At 38.0% G+C, this 6,776-nt stretch overlaps 1 long non-coding RNA gene across 1 annotated transcript; it reads right to left on the reverse strand.

The window, feature by feature from the left end:
- Nucleotides 1-525: 525 nt before the first annotated feature.
- LOC122743296 lies at nucleotides 526-6,391 on the reverse strand. Its single transcript, XR_006354985.1, has 3 exons — nucleotides 6,283-6,391; nucleotides 5,786-6,049; nucleotides 526-2,074 (listed from the first exon to the last, which is right to left on the reverse strand). It is a non-coding gene; the product is annotated as an uncharacterized LOC122743296 (long non-coding RNA).
- Between the last annotated feature and the right edge of the window lie 385 nt (nucleotides 6,392-6,776).

Here is a 6,776-nt window from a genome sequence, read left to right on the forward strand (position 1 = left end):
AATAAATCATAAATGAAAAATGTTCAAATATAAATTGGAACCAAAGGGCAAAGTGAAAATGGAAATGTATTCACCAGTCACCTCCTGAAAGAAATCTCAAATTGAAAACCCCTAGGGTTCAGGATGATTTCCGAAAGGCCTGGAAAAACATGTACGAACTGATGTATAGTGAAGTTAGCAGAACCAAAAAAACATTGTGCACAGAGACAGCAATATTGTTTGATGAAGAACTGGGAATGACTTGACTATTCTCAACAATACAATGATCCAAGACAATCCCAAAGGACTATTGATGAAACATAGTATCCACCTCCAAAGAAAGAACTGATATTGATGGAACAGACTGAAGCATACTATTTTTCACTTTCTTTAATTTTTTTCTTTTATTCAAGTTTTATTGCACAAAATTACTAATGTGGTAATATTTCATATAATCATATATGTATAACCCATATCTGATTGCTTACTACCTCAGGGAGGGGGCAGGGGAGGGAGGGAAGGAGGGATAAAAATTGGAACCCAAAACTATAAATTAAAATATTTATTACTTAAAAAAAAAGAAAAAAAAGGAAAACCCCCAGGGCTATCATAGCCCAAATGCAAAGCTTCTAATCAAAGAAAAATACAAGAAACTGGAAAGAAAGAACTCAAATACTAAGGAACTATAGTCAAGATCATGCAAAATTATGCCCCAGCTACTATAAAGAAGAGGTAATCTCAGTCAAATTGGAATGAAGATACATGTATAGCAATTGCCTGGATTCTACCCACGCTTACTTATAGATCATCCAGTCTCCACTTGCCCTTCCCCCTAAAAAAACAAATGAACAGATGAACAATCCCCATTTGGGAAGTATCTCTGGGTTTTTTTTTTCTTTTTAAATATTGAGATTTTTCTGACTCATTGGTTAGAACAAGTTGAATTAAGTGAAAGAATATAATGAGCCCTCTCTCATTTTGGCAAAGTACAGGGGCCAAGTTCTGCTGTGGATCATTTGTCTTAGGTTCTTTTCTCATCTTGCACTAGTCTGGAAACGGAGACCCACCCCGTGCCAAGATAGCTTTCCTTTCCTTTGGCCTTGTAATTCAGATGATCAACAGTAGTACTTGACAATTCTGGGTCTAAAACAACTCTGAAGTCTTCTTTCCCACCCACCCTCCATAACCTACTCACATCTGTCTTTACTGCAATAGAGTATCCTTCAAAACTCTATAGTAATGTAGGATTATGATCAAATACTTTATTTTTTATTAGTAAATTTGCTATCATTACCTTAATTAATAGCACAAGTTTCCATTCCTGATCTAATAACTAGAGAAATCCCCTTCTCCATGAATAATTATTCTAACATCTATAATTAAATATTAAAATTATTGATTAGCTATATTAACAAATAAAAACAATAATAAACCTAATATATATATATATAACTTATTTATAACATTTTGGCTATGATTAATGTTACAATGTATGTGACCTTAAACTCAGTATAACAGTATTTAACTCCTCCTTCCTATCTGGAAACTGTCTGGTTCTCTCCCAATACTGATTAAATCTTTTTAAGAATCTTATTAATATTTCTTCACAAGATTAGTCTTTCCTCTCAGCTTCTTTCATGCTCTTTATAGTATTCTTTTTATGAATTTGTCTTTGTAGGATTTTCTTGTAAAAGAAAATTTGATAGTTCTCACAAGAAAGAAGTATGTTTCCACCTTTTTCTCTTTCTTCTTCATAGATACTTACTAAAATCTGTGGATCACACCTTCTCTCTGATTCTATAGGATAAATTCTTATCAATATATTTTTTCAGCTATCCCTTTAAAATTGCCACTACGAATTGCTTCTCCCTCCCCCAACATTGCATTTGATTTATATTAGACAATAACAAACTCTATAATCTCTGAGTTAGATTTTCAGTACAGAATAACATTAGGTGGTGGTGGTGGTGGTGGTGGTGGTGGTGTTTCAGTCATTCAGTCATGTCCAACTCTTCTTCATGACCCCATGGACCGTGGCATGCCAGACCCTTCTATCTTCCACCATCTCTCAAAGTCTAATTCATGTTCATTGTTTCTATGACAGCAAAAGAAAAAGGCTTATAAGCAAGAATAAATTACCTTGCAAAATGAAATACATTACAGGAAACAAAAAAGGATACAATAAAAAAGAGAACTTTCAAGTATTCCCAATGAAAAGATCAGAGAATAGAATTATTAAAGTCAAAGTACAGGAGATTGGTACCTCAGAGCCACGTGCTTTGTGCCTTTCTCCCCAAGAGAAGTTCAAGGATTTCTCTTAGTTTCCCTTCCCTTCCCTTCCCTTCCCTTGCCCCTAAATAAACTACCATCTTATTCTTAAAAAAAAAAAAGTCAAAGTACAACAGGCAAGAGAAACTCAAAAGATAAATAAATACATTTGGGCACCTGGATGATGAGGAAGTACTTACATTCTAACAAAGGGAGAAGAGAGAAGTGTCCCTTCAAAACCAGAATGTCTTCAAAGGTCACAGAGGGAGTTAATAAGACAAACACAGGACTTGAAAGTGATTTTTTTATGATCTTAAGAGAGAAAAGAAAAGGGATGGAGGAAAGTAAAATTTTAGGGAAGAAATGAAAAAGGGGGAAGATCTTGGTATTTTGCATAATTGGTGTGTGTGAGATGTAGGTGTACAATTAAACTTGGAAGAAAGGGTAGGAAAGCCTCACTTTATCTGCACCATATAAAAAAAAATAAGAAATACACATACAAACAAAGAGTTTGGTGTAGACATACATTAAACTCAACAGGGAAATAGGCAAGGAAAAAGAAAAAGAAGTGGGAGATTAAAGAGGAAGAAAAGAGTTAGGGAAGGAATAAGGAATAGTCACAAGCAAAACAAATTTCAACTTTGAAGAGTTAAAAGGAAAGAAATAAATTATAAGAACCAGGAATCAGAATCTGGGAGAAATAAAATCAAGATGGGCAGTGGGGCAGAAACAGATGACTTCAAATATGGTTCACTAATACCATAGTCGATATGTAAATTTATTTTGCTTGATTATACTAATTTGTTATAAGGTAGGGCTTTTTTGAAGGGGTGGGGAGAGAATTATTGGAAGGGTGGAATTAATGGGTAATGATAACAGTTTGTAGAAAAGACTATCATGACTTCCACAACAGAACTGGGTAAAAAGCCAATGCAGCCCCAAGTAGCAACCTGCATGACCCAGACCATCAGTGAATCTACCCAACAGCCAAGACAGTGGGTCCTGTAGGTAAAGATGGGACTTATTCAGTAGCTATGCATAAGAAGTGAACTTGGAGAGAATTTTCAGTAGTGTAGTGAATAGAGTGCTGGGCCTAGAATCAAAAAGACTCATCTTTGTAAGTTCAAGTCTGGCCTCAGACATTTACTAGCTTTGTAACCCTGGGCAAGTCACTTAACCCTGTTAGCCTCAGTGTAAAATGATCTTGATATGGGGGTTGGGACATATAGAGGAATTAAGGGTCTATTAAAGTTTAAACTGGCCACCTAACTATCAGGACAGACACATCTAAGAAGTAGGGGGATAGCAGGAAAGCCAATTGGACATGGCTACTACCTGAGCTAGGAGACAGGGATAACTCCAGAGGTTGTCTGGACTATTATTCCAAAAGAAAATTCCCCCTGAGTCTCAGGAATCTTTCCCCACCCCACCCCCAAAGGGAACTTTACATTGTCAGGTGGTCACCCCATCTATAGTCTATCAAAGCTTTGGCCTCCAGGGCAGCTAGGTGGCACAGTGGATAAAGCACCGGCCCTGGATTCAGGAGGACCTGAGTTCAAATCTGGCCATAGACACTTGACACTTAACTAGCTGTGTGACCCTGGGCAAGTCACTTAACCCTCTGCCAAAACAACAACAACAACTTTGGCCTCCCTTCTATTCGAGGAGAAAGATGTCTCTAAGTCTAAGCCATCTCCTCCCCTTGAGGCAAAGTCTTTGACTTTCTTTTTGGTCACTTTCTCCAGTGCCCAAATAAAAGATCGTTTTACTCTACTCTAATTGGATAGTGTGCAGAGTTGTACATTTTTTTTAGATTTGAATAGAATTTAGTTGTAATTCTTTAAAGAAGAATACCTAAGGATCCACACCACCTATTTCCCCGTGACAATCTGGAGAAGGAAATGGCAAACCACTCCTGTATCTCTGACAAGAAAACCCCATATGGGGTCATGGAGAGTCGGACATGACTGAAATGACTAAACAACAACACTTTAAAGTCAAGCTTACTCTCCCTAGGGAAGGGAGAATGTGTCCCAGTCAGGAGGGATGGTTTTATACAGTCTGTTTTTACTATGTCTTCTCAATAAATGTCCCATTGCTAATTCTTATTAATTGCTCATTAATGATACCAAGGAAATATCAACTAATTAAATAATGCTTAGATTAGCATTTAATCCTGGCAAATAATATTGGGGCAACGATCACTACTGATTGATTTTGCAGACAACACATTGGAATAGGGGCTAAACATCTTTAGAAGAACTTCACTGCCCCTGAGGGGTTCTTTTAGAATGCTGAAGGGGAATTGTAGCCTGCTACAGTCTGGGGATCCAAACCTACTAGTTTCATGTGGGTTGAGAGCAGTGGTGTGTCAGTAAATATTTAACAATTAGCTCCCCAAAGGGGGAAAAATGTATGCACAACACACTTTTAAATTAATCTGCATTGTTAACATTTCCTCTGTCACTTTTTCAAGTCCTAACAGTAAATTAATCCTTGATTTGAAACCTTTCCTGATTTCCAAGGTGTAAATGTTCATACTAAAAATTTAACAATCAACTCTCTTGGAGTTGACTCCAACATACTCCCTGGTTGGGAGAGTAATACAGTAAAATGCAACAATAACATATATAAAATAAAATAATAATAAAGATGACCTAGTGGAAAGCCATTAGCGTCACAGACTGTTTTTATGAAGTCTTTATGTGCCAACTGCCTAGTACATTGTCTTAGACATGGTTGTTGGGTAACACAGGACTTGTACATTTTTGTCTGGTCATGTGGAAAGAAATGGTCTATAAACACTATAAAATGTTTTAAAATGAAGAACTTGGTTTCTCTCATAAGGTGCATTTATCCATAAAGCATATCCATATACATTAAGGCAGTCTGGCCAATTAGTCCAGGCTCATAAGCCTTAAGACATGAAAAAAATAAGGTCAACCTAAAAATATATTTTTTAAAATTCAGCCAAAATTTTAAAAACCATAACACTCTCCATCTCACTCAATCTTTTCCTCATCTATCTGTTCCCCAAACTACTTTTCATTTGGATTGCTCACTGGAATCATCAAAATGTGGGAACAATTTTAGGAATTGTAAGCCATTTTTGCAGGCAGAGGGATGTTCAACTTAATGAGACTACAATAAGAGGATCCCCTCTTATGGAGGGTAGGAAAGGGATCCTTAGCTGAGAAACTAAGTTTCTGCCCAGGAGTCAGCCCAGGTGCTGAGCAAGTTTAAAAGAAAGTCTGCCTTAGAGATTAGAAACCAAATGCCATTCTCTCTTCTCCTCCCCCTCCCTCCTGTCTCCCTTTGCAAGTGCACACAGAGTAGAGCTTAGCTGTCTGGGAAGAGACAAAGAGGTATTGTGAAAGGGAGCCTGGTTATGAGGTTTCCTAGCTAAGTACTTGCATGCTGATAGCTAAGCAGTTCCACGCAGCCTACTATAATCTTCCTATGAACTACATTGGTTCCTAGATGCAAATAGGAACTTTCGGATATACCTAATGATTTCAGAAGCATACAGACAACTGACCTCCCAATTACAGTTTTCCATCCTTCAGATTCTAGTTTCCCCTGGATCTTGAGTGGGTCGGATTGATGGCTTGGAGCGACACCATCTTATTCTGGAAGCAGCGATCTCAGTTTTGGCAACTTTAGCCACACTGAGTTGAAGGATTCCAGCTCAGGGAATCATAGTGTAGCACGGCATTGGAGATTAGTATCTGCAGACATATATAAGGTTTCCAGTGACCATCTACATAAACCTCTAGGCATTTTGGGAACTGTGTACGTGTACCTGAAAAGACAAGCGTTCCTTCTTTTCATCCTAGAAACAGAGAACATGCCAAAATCTTGCAGGGAGAGATTGAGCAGCAAGCTTGGGGTAGATGGTAAGGAGAGAGAGACAGACAGACAGATAAAGAGGGAGACAGACAGACAGAGACACAGAGACAGAAAGAAACAAAACAGAGGCAGCGATAGACTGAGAAAGAGAAAGAAAGACAGAGGAGGAACACCAGAATCTTCTACCTCACAGAACCATGACCACCACCGTTACTGTGGCTCCTGATAGAAACCTTTAACTTGCAAGAGAGAAAGGCAGGAACAAGGGGTAGAATCTACATCTGCTCTGTCTGCTACCAACCACAGTGGTGAAAGTCCCACCCCCCTGTCTCCTACTTCCCTTTCCTTGTCTCCTTTTAACAATCTGTTTGTTCACTTTCTGTATTGACCAAATGTTCTAAAAAAGAAACCAGTTTCTCCAAGATAGCATTTTTTGTATGTGGGTGTGTCTCTGTGGGTATTAAAGGAAGCAGTATCATGAAGGGCCCTGCTTGCTCTAAAACATACATCCACCAAGGATACTGCCAGTGTTCTGGTTGGGGACTCAGAACAAACCCAAGAGATATTGCTGATAAATAGTATTGCAACACCCCAGAAAGGAGGTAAAGAAAAAAAAAATAAGCAAATAAAGTCTGGACCTCATACATTACCCTAGACATAATGGAGCTAAACAGTTATAT

The sequence above is a fragment of the Dromiciops gliroides genome, chromosome 2 (assembly GCF_019393635.1).
Source record: "Dromiciops gliroides isolate mDroGli1 chromosome 2, mDroGli1.pri, whole genome shotgun sequence".
In the NCBI taxonomy this organism is placed as follows: domain Eukaryota; kingdom Metazoa; phylum Chordata; class Mammalia; order Microbiotheria; family Microbiotheriidae; genus Dromiciops; species Dromiciops gliroides.